At 34.8% G+C, this 15,813-nt stretch overlaps 1 pseudogene; it reads right to left on the minus strand.

The window, feature by feature from the left end:
- Positions 1–11,046: 11,046 nt before the first annotated feature.
- LOC148129141 (vomeronasal type-2 receptor 26-like) overlaps positions 11,047–15,813 on the minus strand; it is an 8,542-nt pseudogene continuing 3,775 nt past the window's right edge.

The following is a 15,813-nucleotide window of genomic DNA, read 5'->3' on the forward strand; positions in this document are numbered from 1 at the left end:
CTTTTAATTTCCTTTAATTTCCTTGTTTTAATTTTTGTTTAATTTCCTTTTAATTTCCTTTAATTTCCTTGTTTTATCTAGGTGACCTTTAGGCAGACATGTATGTATAAGGTCTTAGATTAATCATTACTCAATACTGGAGTCAGAGTTATTCCCACAATGCACGCCCCCTACAGACCTCTTAGGAAAGGGGTGAGGTCATCAGTAGACAGTTTAAGGTTAAAGTTTTTGGGGTTTGGGGAAGAAACCATAGAGTCAGGTAGAGTATTCCAAACATTGACCACTCTGTTGCTGAAGTCGTATTTCCTGCAATCAAGTTTGGTGCAGTTTATCTTTAGTTTGTATCTATTGTGTGCTCTTGTACTGTTATGGTTGAAGCTGAAGTATTCATTGACAGGTAGGACATTGCAATGTATGATTTTAAATACTATACTTTGCTTGGACCAAAGACGGTGTAGTTCTAGGTTTTCTAGGTCTAGAATTTCAAGTCTTGTGGCATAAAGTATTTTGCAATGAGTAGAGGAGTGGAAAACTTCTTGTGAAATATTTCTGGACTTTCTCAACTGTGTAAATATCAGATACATAATGTGGGTTCCAGACTGATGAACTGTATTCAAGTATTGGTGTAGCAAATGTTTTGTATGCTCTAGTTAGTAGTGTAATATTACCAGAAAAAAAGCTATGTAGCATTAGGTTAACAACTCTTAATGCCTTTTTGGCTATATAGTTACAGTGGGCTCTAGTACTTAGATTGTTTGAAATGAGTACTCCAATTTCCTTGACAAAGTTTGTGTTATCAACAAGGTGTTGACTATTCAGCTTGTATTTTATTTTCCGATATATATTTTTTGCCGATATGTAAGACAGAGCATTTATTTGTTGAGATTTGAAGTTGCCATTTGTTTGACCATTCTGACACATAATCTAGGTCTTTTTGAAGGGTAGCAGTATTGTCAGCTTTACATTATCAGCAAAAAGAACCCAGTTGCTCTTAATATGATCACAGAGGTCATTTATGTAGAGTATGAAGTTGGTCATAGAATGCTGCCTTGAGGGACACCACAGTTGACAGTTACAGGATTTGATAGGATGCTCCCAATTTTGACCATTTGATGTCTGTTTGACAGGAATGCTTCTATCCAGTTAGGCAGGTGTCCAGAGATACCATAAGATTTTAGTTTTAGGAGTAGTTTGTCACGTACCACTGAATCAAAGGCTTTACAGATGTCTATGTAGATTCCTTCTATTGCTTTGCCCTGATCGAGTTATGTAGTCCATATGTTTTTGCGGTGTAAGAGTTGCAGATTACAGGATAGATTTTTTTCTGAAACCAAATTGTTTATTAGAGAGTAGGTTGTTTGTCTCTAAGTGGAGGATAATGGATTGCTTAATAATTTAATGGTGTCATCATTGCAGTCTTTATCATTTGGTCCTTTCAGGAGTGGGTTGGACCTTGAGTCTTTCAGTTTGTTGTTTACAAAATTGTAGAAAGTGTGTGTGGAATTGGTGCATAGAAGGTTTTCCTCTTGTTTAATGTGATAATTCATGCATTCAGTCTTTATCAGGTGGCATAAATTTTTGTATTGGCTTTTGAAGTTTGCAACCTGACCAGATTTGTTTTTCCGCCAAAGTGATCTCCTTTTGGATTGAAGCTTCCTTGTGGTTATGGGTAATCTGTTTTTTCTCGTTTTTGGAGTTGTTATTGGTACATATAGTTTGATGACTCATTTGACTTCAAGTAAAAATATGTTGTAATGGTCTTCAACAATATTGCATCCAGTGAATAGAAATTGCCAATCAAGGGATGAGAGATTATTGTGTATAAGATCATAGTTGCCTTTTTTGAAGTTATAATTGGGGATCACATCATTGTGTTGATTTTTGTATGGACATATGTTGAGACAAAAGTCAATCATGCAGTGGTCATTGTTTGAAAAGGGTTCTTTAATTTGTATTCCATAAATTGGATTCAAACTATTGCAGAAGATGAGATCGAGGCAGTTATTAAATCTAGTATTGTTGGTTACTAGTTGTTCCACTCCCAGGTTTGTTACAGCATTGTAGAAGGTTGCATGCATGGGTTCAGTTTTACATTTGTTTAGGGTCCAGTTAATGTGAGGTACATTGAAGTCACCAAGAAAGATAAAAGTGTGTGGGCAGGATGTTGCCCATGTTAGTAGTGAATTTAGTTTGTTTACATGTTTGATGTCATAATCAGGGGCTCTGTAACATAGTAAGATTTGAAATGTGATATTTAAGGACAGTTCACAGACGATGGTCTCAGGAAGAGCAAGCTCTTGGGTAACTTGGATGCTTTGTAGATGTAAGGACTTTTTATAGAATATAGCAACACCACCTCCTCTATGGATTTCACTATCTGATTTGTAAACATGATAGTCTCTCACTGTGGTAATGAAGTCAGGGAGAGATGCATTGAGCCATGTTTCATAGACAAATATGGTGTCAAATTTAGCCATATTTAGTAAGAGGAGAAATTCAGGTATTTTATTCACAAGGTTTCTTGCATTGAGTAGCTTGCATTTAAGGTCAGTTGTAGTTGGAATTGAGGTAGTTAGGGGTGTGCATGCCTAGTTTTGAGTGATGGAGGGTTGGATGAGGTAGGGTTGGATGTGGAGTTGTGGGTTGTGTGACTTACTTTTGATACAATCAGCGCAGTAGTCAATGTACATATCCTTCTCTCCATTGTCTAGATGTCTTTTGAGTTCATTGCAGAGTTCACGGGAGCAGATTCTTTGCAGTATGGATAAGTCTGGTCTTGAGCGAAGATTTTTGTGGTTGGGATTGGTTTTTGCAATGGCGTTTATTGTATGAATGAATATGTGTTTGCTGGATCGAACTAATATTAATTTAAGGAAGCTATTGAATCATGTGAAAGTAATTTCTGAAAAGCTATGATTCAATAACAAGAGATAGATAGTAATGTATTCCCCATGCTTCCACTACATGTAATGGATATTCTATCTTACTTATGTGGGTTACCCTGTTGTTTCCCCCAATTGTTTATTTATGCAGGTATTGAAAAATAGGCTATGTGAGAATCTGATGCCATGGATCTTAGTTTTGTCTGTTAATATATTCCAGCTGAATCAATTCATATTAGGAAATTGTTGGATCTGATATTAATGAAATTGGAAATGGGCTGTGGTTCATAGGTTGAAGAGATTTCTGAATCACACCAGAATGCAGTTTAGTTACAGTTCTGATGAGATTCACTGCAGAAACTCTGTTGGGATTCTGAACAAAACCAAATTTTGGGGAAGATCAAGATAACTGGTCCTACTTTCCTGGATCCCAGGGACATCGCAAAGTCCTTGGTTCGATCTGGAAGAAGTTCTATTGCTGGGGCGGAGAGGCAGCCTCCATAGCTGCTGAAGTCGGGACAGCTCCGGTAAGGAAGAGCTGAGAGTGAAAGTGTATCGGCTGGGTGAGAAACTTTTTTTTTTTTGCTAATTAGCTGAGTTTTGAAAGGACACTCTGGATATAAGAAGAAATCTGTGAGATTTTTTTTGACAAAAACTGTATGGCGGCGTTTTTAAAGAGATGTCAAATTGAGGCTTGGATTTTTTTTTCTATTTCTTACTCTTTTTTTTTTGGAATTTCAGCACGACTTTATAGTTAACCTGGACTGAATTTTCTCTTATATATATTTGCTCCTTTTTGATTTTTTAAGATAGAGGCTCCCTTTGGCTATTGTTTATTTTTCTTTATATATATATATATATATGTTTTCTGAGGTTCTCGCGGGTATTTGTATGTGGATCTTTGGTTATTCGGGTTTTCTCGCGTAAGATTGGAAGTATCTAGGCAGCGTTTCGATGAAGTCTCATTCAATGAGACTTCATCAACGCGTTGCCAGATACTCTCCAATCTTACGTGGAGAAAAACGAATAACCAAAGATCCATATATATATATATATATATATATATATATATATATATATATATATATATATATATATATATATATATATATATATATATATATATGTTAATACTTTCTCTTTTTGCTTAATTTAAAAAAATGTCTTTTTGGCTGGTGGGGGGGGAGTGGATTAAGAAACTCTGTAACACTGCCAACTAGAGGCTTGAAAATATTTCATTTGAATTGAAAAAGAACTATAAAAAGACTACTTCTCAAGGACATTACAATTTGATAAGATAGAGGGAGAGCGTAGCAAAATATTATTACAGGTGCTCTCCTGGACTCTTATCAATATTTCAACACTTGAGGCTTGGCCTTGAAGCTTGTTGAGAAGAGAGTCATAATAAGAGCCTTGGACAAATAAATAGAGTGCAGTGTGTGTTTTTTTCGTTATCTTTTTTCAGTCGTGTACCCTTACTCACCAGCCTCTCTGTAAACTTTAATTTTAGTACCGTGTTTTTCATATAATAAGGCCGGGTCTTATTTTTTTTTGAGCCCTGAAAAAATGGCTAGGCTGTCTTTTCGGGGGTGACTTAATTCCACCCCCTTGCATCTTCAGGCGGGCGGTGATGGCTTGGATGTTGACCTCGGCGTTGGTGGGGCACTTCGTATTGGGGTCAACGCAGGCAGCACCATATCCGGATGTGCAACAAAAGTACTTCCTAACGGCAAGCCCCCCCGCCATTTCCCCCCATTTCGCATGTTTTAATATAGGCCTTAATTTGGGGGGAGGGGCTTAATTTCATTTCATGCCTATAAAACATGCTGGGACTTCCTATTGGGGGAGGCCATATTATTGGAGAAACAGGGTAATATTCTTATTTTTGCTTTTTATTTTAAAGGGAAAGCCTCAGAATTTTTTTTCTTTATTTTTCTTTTCTTCTCCTTTTTTTTTTTTACTGGGATTCTTTCTGCTTTTTTCATTTATATTTTTGGACCACTCTGCCTTTTCTTTTTTATTATTGAGACTTCCCAATTGGATTGAAGATTACTATTTTTGGGGGAAGGGGTTTGGTTTTTTTTTTTGTTTTTTTGTTTTTTTTGCTTCCTTTTATTCATTTTTTACTTTGGACTACTTCATAATTGGATTAGGGTCTAGAAGAACCTGAAGATTTTCTTCTTCTTTTTCTCCTTTTTTTTTTTTTTGTTATTGGGCTTTTTATTATTGGATTTTTCCATTTTGGATTATAATTGGCTATTCTACCAGTTCGATTAAAAGCTAAAAAGAATTTGAAGGTCTTGAAGCATCAAAATGAGCAGAAAACCCATATCTTCTGGCGTTTCTACTTCTACCTCTGCCTCCCCACCAGCTGGACAACGCTTGATTCAGACAATGTTGAAGCAAGATAAAGAACAAGAAAAAGTGACTACAGATGATTATGCAAGCTATCCAAGATCTCAAGATAAAATCAGACGCCATTGAACAAAGAATAGAGAATATTGAAGAAAGAACAGGGAAGACTGATGAAAAAATTGAAAATATTCAACAAATGATGACGAAGTATGATGAGAGATTCCAAAAATTGAGGAAGAAGGTGCACAAAGAGAGGAGAAGATTGGAAATATTGATAGCAGATTAACAGTGGTTGAACAAGATAAAAGTGGGGTGTTGAGGTGGGAGATGGAGAGGTCAGAATTCTCTCTCAGATTTCAAAATATAGAAGAAGAAAAAGGAGAAAACTTGGCTGCGATAATGATAGAAATTTTGGCGGATACGTTGGAAATTACAGAGGAAAAGATGATGGATGGAATAGATGAGGTATACCGAGTCTTTACAAGATATGCGATGAGAAATAAACTACCAAGGGAAGTTCATATTAGATTTACCAAAAATCCATTAAAACACAAATACTACAAGTTGTAAGAGAGAAGATATTGAAATACAAAGGCAAAGAGTTTTAAAACAAATACCCAGAAGAGTGAGAGATGAGAAGAGAATATCGATTCCTGACCAAAATGTTATTGGATAAAGAAGTGAATTATAGATGGCTGATTCCAGAAGGATTAATGTTTACGTGGCAAGAACAGAGACATAGAATTGATTCAATTGAGAAAGCAAAACTTTTCTACGCAGAATTTTTTGGAAGGAGAGAAGCAGAGGCAGAGAAAGAGGTCTCATTAATTGAGTTTCAAGAGGAACAATTGGAGATTGAAGAAGAGGAAGGTGCAGTAGGTGGACAGGTGGATAGTAAAGAACAGCGTGAAGTGAGATCCACGAGCTGTTAGACCTAAATATAAAGCATAATCATGGAAGAAAAAAAATTGATTACAATGAATATAAATGGACTTAATTCAGCTGTTAAAAGAAGGAAAACTTTTCATAAATTAGAGAAATTAAAATTTGATATAATTTGTTTACAAGAAGTACATATTAAAAAGCAACATGAACAATTGTTAGTACAACCAAAATTAGGGAAAATATTTACTTCTTTGACTCAATGTAAGAAAAGAGGGTGATTCTATACATTAAAGAGGTCATCCCAGCAAAATTGATCTATACGGATGAAGATGGAAGAGTATTACTGGTGGAAATAATGGACAATAATATAAAAATACTCTTGATTGCAATTTATGCTCCGAATGATAAACAAGAAGAATTTTATAAAAAATTACACATGAAAATAACTGGACTGGACTATGTTAATATAATTATGATGGGAGACTTTAATGGAATTGTGGACAATAAACTGGATTATATAGCAACAACAACAAAGCAAAATAGAAAGACTCTCCCTAAATCTTTTTTTAAAATGACAGATGAATTAACCTTAAAAGATATTTGGAGAGAAAGAAATGTTAAAGCTAAACAATTTACTTTTTATTCAAATAGACATTTATCATGGTCCAGATTGGATATGATTTGGATCTCATCAGAATTAATATCTAATATTCAAGAAACAAATATTGAAACAAGTACTTGGGCAGATCATAGCCCAATGACAATTAAATGGAAGGGACAAAAAAAAAGATCGAGATGGACGTTAAACAATACTATCTTAAAGGAAAAAGATTTTACACAATGGATGGAGAAAGAATTGGTTTTTTTCTTTAGGGAAAATAAAAAGAAGATACTTCATTGCAGAATGTTTGGGATACAATGAAGGCATATGTTAGAGGTTTGATAATAGATTATATAAGAAGAAAGAAAGGCAAGCCACTAAGATCTTGGAAGATGAATATAAAAGACTTGAAAAAGAATTACAGAAAATGCCACAGAAAAAGGAAATTAAATTGAAGTTGGATATAACTAAACATAAAATGGAATTAATAGAGAAAGAAGAATTGGCGCAGAAAATTAGAAATGCTAAACAGAATTATTTTGAAGACGCAAAACAAACCAGGTAGATGGCTAGCATATAAATTGAGAAAGAAAGAATCAAGAAAAATATTGAAGTTAATAGATGATCAAGGCCAAGTTTGTTATGGTAACAAGGAGAAAAAGGAAATTGTTCGAGATTTTTATGGGCAACTATATAAACAAGAGAATATTGATGAGGAAAAAGTTAAACAGTATTTACAGAATGCTAACCTACCGAAGATGCCTAAAGAGATTGAAGAAATGCTAGAAAGCAACATAACAATGATGGAATTAACTGAAGCACTTAAGAAACAAAATAATGGGAAAGCACCGGGTCCAGATGGGCTTCCGGCAGAATTCTATAAAACATTTCAAGAATCATTGAGCATTCCATTGCTTGAAGTTATGAATAAAGCTATGTCAAAGAAGATGATACCTAAAACATGGTCAGAGGCTTATATTACACTTATTCCAAAAGAAGAGGCTGATCCACTGCAAATTAAGAACTATAGACCTATTTCTCTATTAAATGCAGACTATAAAATTTTTGCTTCAATTTTAGCAGAAAGACTTAAAAAATACTTAAATAATTTTATTCACCCAGATCAAAATGGATTTCTGCCAAAGAGACAAATTAGAGATAATATGAGAGTAATCTTGGATACTTTGGAATATTATGAGGCACATCCTGAAAAGCAAATGGCTTTGATATTTCTAGATGCTCAAAGGCATTTGACAACGTGAACTGGAGATTTATGTTATTACTATTGGAACAGATGGGTTTTGCCAGAAAATTTGTCCAAGCAATAGAAGCCATATACAATAAACAGACAGCAAAGGTAATGATGGAGGGAGAACTTACAGATTTTATTAATATAAGAAAAGGCACAAGACAAGGATGTCCCCTATCTCCTTTGCTATTTGTATTGACTTTGGAAGTGTTCAATAGAAATATTAGAGATGATAAAAGCATAAAAGGAATGAAAATTAAAAAGGAAGAATTTAAACTGCAAGCTTTTGCTGACGACTTAGTCTTTATTTTGGAAGATCCGTTAGAAACAGCTCCAAAGTTATTGGAAAAGATAGAGATATATGGTGAGGTGGCTGGTTTGAAAATAAATAAAGACAAAACAAAGATTTTGACAAAGAACATGCTACTGAGACAAAGAGAAGAACTGGCAGACCTGCTGAAAATCCAAGTTACGAATAAGGTTAAGTATCTGGGGATACATTTGACAGCAAGATGTAGCACATTAAAAGAGAATAATTATATTAAACTTAAACAACAGATAGCTATAGACTTGAAGAAATGGGAAAACTTGCAATTGTCATTAATAGGGAGAATTTCAACAATTAAGATGAATATTTTACCTAGAATCCTATTTCTCTTTCAAACAATACCAATTAGGCTTGGAAAAGACTATTTTGATGATTTAAATAAAATTATGTTGAAGTATATATGGCAAGGCAAGAAAGCGAGAATAAAGCTAAAGCTTTTGCAAGATGCCCAATTGGGAATTGTACTATCAAGCTGCAAGTTTGATGTGGGTTAAGGAATGGATAACATTAAGAAAGACTAGATTGTTGACATTAGAAGGTCATGACTTGCTGTTGGGTTGGCATGCTTTTTTATGGTATAAGGGAACTAAAACACAGGGTTATTTTAGAAGACATTATATACGGGAGTCTTTGTGGTTAAACTGGGAGAAGATAAAAAGACAATGTTATTTGAAAATTCCAGTTTGGTTATCGACTATTGAAGCATTTTCCTATCCTATAATTTATAAGAAGGAACAAACAGTTAGATATGGGGAACTATTGGATGAAAAGGGTGAACTTAAATCAATACAAAGTTTAGAGGAACAAGGTATAAAGATTAATTGGTTTTCATATGTGCAAATACATTCAAGGTATGATGAAGATTCTAAAACAGAGGGATTCTATGATAAACAGACTGATCTAGATAAGATTTTGATGGGTACTGATGAGAAGGTGATTAAAAAAATTATATGGTTATTTACTGGGAATTAAATTAGAAGAAGAACAAGTTAAAGAAACTATGATTGTTTGGGGGAAGAATTTTGGATATGGGATTGATTTAGAGAAATGGCAAAAATTGTGGTCTCAAAATTATAAAATGACAATGTCAACAGCATATAAGGAAAAATTGTATAAGATGTTTTACAGGTGGCACTTTCCCCCGACAAGAATAGCATGAATGTTCAAGAACAAATCTGAAAAATGCTGGAAATGTCATCAGATACCTGGCTCATATTACCATATGTGGTGGTCTTGTGAGGACGCTAAAAAATATTGGACTAAAATTCGCATGTGGTTGGAAAAACTGACAAAAAACGTGTAGATTTGAAACCGGAGTTCTTTTTATTGGGAATCTTACCAGATACATATAGTAAAGATTTGAAATACCTGATTGTAAATGTGTTAACAGTGGCTAGGATTGTATTTGCTAAAAACTGGAAGAATGAGAAAATACCATCACAGGAAGAATTTATTAAGAAAATATTGGAATGTGCTGAGATGAGTAGATTGACATTTGAAATTAGAGAGCAAGAGGATAAACAATTTTATGAAATTTGGGGTCTTTTTTATCAGTGGCTAGATGATAAAATACGATAATAGAATATTTAGAAAGTTAGATAGCAAGGAATACTTTTATTTTTTCTTTTGCCTATGTTATTTGACATTATATCTATAAAGTGTTTTTAGGATAGATTTGGTATGATTATATGATTTGTTATAGAATAAACTGTTTAAAGTATTGTTCTCTCATAAAGCATGAATGATTAAAAGTATAGTCAAATGATTTATTAATAGCAATATTAGGATATATAATTTTGGATTGACAATATGAGTTGTTATGTAATATAACTGTAATTGAGACTACGAAATGAATGCACAAAATCGATGAACCAACCGACACACTGTACGTACATAAGAGAGTTGATGTTTTAATGTTTTGTTTGTCTTGTTTGTTTGTAGAAAATCAATAAAATTGTTTTCGGAAAAAAAAAAAGATAACTGGTCCTACTTCTACTCTCTCTCAAATCCAGGTTTACTATTTTCTGAGAAACACCCGTTTCAATAACAGTGTTGGAGAAAAAAATATTTTGATGAGAAAGGGGAGTTTGACCAGGGGTATGAGCTCTTCAACTTTGTCACCTTCCACAATCAATCCTTCCAGAGAGTCTGGATTGAAAATATGGACTCCAAAGGTCCTGATGGGAAAAAAAATCAGCATTAATGAAAGTGCCATTGAGTGGAATCACAAGTTTCAGCAGGTAGGACATACTCAAACTTGATATGCTCTTGTTTCAGGGGAAGACATTTTTCTCCAATGACATGAAAGTTCAGAAATTCCATCCATGGTATACTGGATCCTTGTGGTTTTGCTAGATATTTGGGGTGGGTGTTATGATGGAGAACCTACTTCAGGAGCATGCAGAAGAAATTGTTCATCATTTAACAAAGAAAATAACTTGAATTCACTAATAGTTTGATGTTAGTTGAGGTCTGAGGGAGATGCCTGGAGTAGTTTGAATTTATAGGAGCGTAATATGCATCTGGTTTTCCAGAAAAATCCCTAGACATACCACACTAAATCTGTGAGACTTCCTTGAATATTGTTGGGGAAAAGATTAAACATGATAGAATTTCCCAAACATCTAGATTTCAGAGACACAAATAAATCAGAATGGTAAGTACCACTTCATATGAATAACTTAGTTTTTTTTTTAATTTTGTCCTATCTTTCTCTTACCAAAAAGACATATAGAGAAAAATAAATTTAAGAATGTATCTTTATCAATTGTTCCTTGTTGTTTAAATCAGGCCTCAACACAATAATGTAACACTTGGGGGGAAAAGATGCAACCTAGAAGCCCAGCAGTAGAGGACAAAATGGAGAAGATCTCCACAGCCACCGTGGCTTTTCCCCTGGTGCTCAGGTAGGTTGGGACAAAGGAGACCCACACACTGCAGAAAGCCAGCATGCTGAAGGTGATGAACGTGGCTTCATTAAAACTGTCAGGCAGTTTACGAGCCTTGAAAGCCACAATGAAGCTGGCAAGTGAAAGGAGAGCCATATAGCTCAGGATACAATAAAACATAACAACTGAACCTTCATTGCATTGTAGAACCATTTCTTCAATGATTGAGTGGACATCTAACTCTGGGAATGGGGGAGAAGTTGACAACCACACAATACAGATGCTAGCTTGGAACAGAGAGCAGAGAAGGACAATGGAAACAGCCAGTCTTTTCCCCACCCATGTCCTCATCCGAGATCCTGGTTTGGTGGCCTTGAATGCAAGAGAAACAAGGATGTTTTTGACCAATACACAAGAGATGGACAATGAGAAAATGAGACCAAATGCAGTCTGTCTGAGGAGACAGGTCACTCTCCCAGGTTCTCCAAGAAAAAGCAAAGAGCAGAGGAAGCAGAACAAAAGGGAGATGAGGAGAGTATAGGTGAGGTACCGGTTGTTGGCTTTCACAATAGGGCTGTCTTTGTGCTTAATAAATGTTCCCAGCACCCATGTTGTAATGAAGGAGAACACAGCAGCAAGACAAATTAAACTATACCCTAAAGGTTCTTCATAAGAGAGAAAGTTTATTCTTTTCAGGAGACATCCATTTCTTTCCTGGTTTGCATATTGATCTTCTGGACATTGGATGCAAGTTACCGTATCTGAAATTGAAAAGAAAAAAGAAAACCACTTGGCTAATAAAGAATTCTCTTCTCTTCTCTTCCGTTCTGTTCTTGTTATAGACAACTGCTCCTATGAATATTTATGAATACATGAAGGAATAATTTAATATTTATATTCATATTCACTTCAAGACTACACTTCAGGATATGGTAGGAAAATGAAATATTTTCTCTAAAATTCAAGACATTAGGAGCCTCTGTGGCTCAGTGGTTAAAGTGCAATACTGCAAGCTACTTCTGGAGCCAGCTGCCTACAATTTGGCAGTTCAAATCCCACCAGGCTCAAGGTTGACTCAGCTTTCCATCCTTCCAAGGTGGGTAAAATGAGGACCCAAATTGTTGGGGGCAATATGCTGACTCTGTAAACTGTTTAGAGAGGGCTATAAAGCACTGAAAAATGGTATATAAGTCTATGTGCTATTGCTATTATATCATGGAAAAAATTCCAAAATATGAATATGTCAAACTACATAGGAAACAAAATTTTCTGAGTCTGCAAGACATTATTTTTATTTAATAAGTTTATTCTTATTTTTGCTTTCTTCCTTCATTTCTCTTAAAATTCATTTTTGTGTTGATCCCCATAAGGAGAATATGGGAATTATGGGCATCAAAATTGAATCTGCTGATATACACACTCCAGGTGTTGACAGGAGCCAAATGTTCAGAAATACCACATAATAAATGTAACTAGGTGGATATGAAAAGAATTAAGATTTAAATTGGAAAGTCAGTCATTTATATTCCATATACCACTAATGTGTTCTTATTGTAATTATAAATATTAACAATTTGCTTCCATAAATTTCATGTTCATTTATTTATTTTTAAATTTCCAATGATAAACTTAAAAGTAATTTACTGAAAACATTCTGCAAAATATATTCACAAAAATTCTCATATGTACATTTGTTTGTAATGGCACTATGGCTGATATTTAAGGTTCATCTCTATAACAATAAAAATAGATAAGTTGTTACCATACCCATCTGATTTGAATTTTTTCTGTCTGGACATGGAATACAATCATAACAGCAGAATTTTTTCCCTTCATTTTTCCTTTTCTGATATCCGGGGTGACAATATTCATTGCCCAGAGACATGGGAAGCACCTAATTATCAATTTCATAATGTTAGAAAATGAAGATGCATCATTTTGAAGAAAGTTCAGTTATTACACTATAAATGAAATGTGCACCATATCTATGCAACAAGACGAGTTCCTTATGCACCAAAACGTATTCCTTGTAACAAATTCCTTCCTTGTTCCAAGGAATTTGGGCAATAAAGAATTCTATTCTATTCTATTCTATTCTATTCTATTCTATTCTATTCTATTCTATATATAAATGTGCGTGTGTGCATGTGTGCTTGTGTGTGTGTGTTCCAGCATAATCTGGAACACCTCAAGCAATTTCAACCAAACATGGTGCACAGCTGACTTATCCGCTAGAAACAAATACTGTGGGGGTAAGACACCCCCAACACCCCTCAGGGTGTGTGTGGGGGTGTGTGTGCGCCTTAAAATGGCTTCTACTGTACAGCACAATGAAATTGCCATGGTAATGGCTTCACAGCATTTCACAAGGGGACTCCCTCTCAGCCATCCAAGGAAGCATCAGGTGATTGGCCAAGTGCAATCAAAACAATGAAACACCAGCATAGACAAGAAACTCCTGAGGAGAGGAATAGAAGACTTGCAATGCTGTGTGAGAGTCAGTACAACAGTGTGAGTCCTGACTACAAGATTTTCCTGTATAATACAGGATTGGGATAAATAAATACCCAGGCAATGCCAAGTTATCAGCTAGTTTATAATAAAAAGGTTCTGTCAAAATAGGCATCAAAGAATCATAAAATAATGGGATTTCAGAATGTTCAGCTCAATATTGAAGGAAGTGTCATAAATATTGTTCACAATACTACTGCAGTTGGTTTTCAACAATTAAAGAGGAAAAATGTCATTTCATTTTAATCTGTTTAGTCCTAGTGGGTTGACTAGAAGAACAGTACATTTCTCAACCTAATGAACCCAATTAAGAACAATCATACAAACTTGAAACCATACCTGGTTAAATGATCTATGCCAAACAATTGTGTCCTCATTAATGACTAATTCTTTTCCATTCAGAGCACCTGGATCCACTTTTCCAACCTTTTGTCTCTGGAAAGTGGAATTGGGAAAAGTGACAAATCCACCTTCCATGTTCATATGGTCATAAAAAGTCAAAGTCTCTCCAAGAGAATTATTGAATCTCATGCCTTTAAGAAATTGGTGAAGCTATCATATTGGGAATAAAAAGAAAATAGAATGATAAGGAATAGAAAGCTATGAGTAATTTTATATTAGTTGTATTCTACATTTGAGGGAGGAACTCTGAAAATGTTCAAAGCCTATTTCTCCAACCTCTTTTCTGCCCTCTGCATATGCAGATAAAAGAAGGATCAGATATTTCAGCGTGAGTGATCAAATATCAGATAAACAGGATTCCAATGTCCCACATCTTCTTCTTTCCTCCTTCTTTTCAATGTAGCCTAAAAAGTGGTACATGAACAAGTGGAAAAACAGTTTCCAAAATCAGGGTCCCTATCTGGTCTCCTCCTCCTTTTCTAAGAAAGCCTCACCTGTCTGATTTACTTCTGACTTCCAACCATATTTTTATTTTCATTTAAATTTTCCCAGACATAAGGCTACTGTGGATGTAATAAGGACTGAAGGCTAGCTATTTAGGCTAAATAGGATCATGCATTATTTTCAGTAACAGGTGAAATGCCTAAAACCTATAGGAGTAGGATTTTAGTTAATACTTGAATCCCAAAGGTGTTTAAGGAGTAAAATGGAAAATATATTATATTGACAGAAGTAAACTTATAAAGACTACGTTTTTTTAAAAAAAAGACAAGATATTCTATTCCATTTTGATAGTTGCTTCTTTCCTATTTAAATCATGCCATGTACTTTTTATTTACCATTATTTAGTACAATTTATATATACAACACAAATTACCTGCCATGGCTGCGCATCTTCATATTCTACTAATTTATGCCTCCTCAAATGCCTGTGATTAGATTGAAGTAAGAATACAGCATGTAAAGCTTGAGCCAATACATAGACAGCATTATAGATACTATAGCTATGCCCAGTCAATTGCATCTCAAAAAGAGACTCAGGTATGTCCTCCAGCTTTTCCTCTCCTGTACAAATATCATTGTCCACTAGGGTCAAATGAGGAGATGGCAAGGAACAATCAAACACTTGTTCCCAGAAAAGTGGGAAAAAACCATCTTCTTGAATCCAAGGAGGTTTTATCAACTTCAGGAATTCCTTGAATCCTGGGATTTGTTTTGAGTGAATTGTGAAAAAAATGGCACCATCAAAGAATTGTCGATCCCATTTTCTTTGTATACCAGTTAGTAAATAATCAATCTGGGCAGTCATAATCCATACCTTTCCAAAGAAATTCTGGTCAAGTCCAGGGCACATTGTAAATATGAGTCTCCATAGACCACAAAGGTATTAATCTTCTCATCAGCTATACTCTTATAAATATTTTCTGCTTTCTCAATCATTTCATGAACTTTATCCCAGTGGGTTAAATAAGGAATTCTTTGAATAGAGGAAGAGCAGATTCCATGTTGTGGGAAAAGGGGACTCCACGATCTGCAGGAAATATTCTCCATTCCAATTATCAGTAGTAAAGATCCCAATCCAGGTCCACCCAAAATGTTGAAGCAGTTGGATAATCCCAATGTACTGAGAAGATTCATTTGGGACAATGCAATAAAAAGAAGACATCCCAACATTGTAACTATCCAGAGGGGTAAATGATCCATAAGTGAGC

The sequence above is a fragment of the Notechis scutatus genome, chromosome Z (assembly GCF_049901735.1).
Source record: "Notechis scutatus isolate UNSWTSFEM ecotype Mainland chromosome Z, rNotScu1.2, whole genome shotgun sequence".
In the NCBI taxonomy this organism is placed as follows: Eukaryota; Metazoa; Chordata; class Lepidosauria; order Squamata; family Elapidae; genus Notechis; species Notechis scutatus.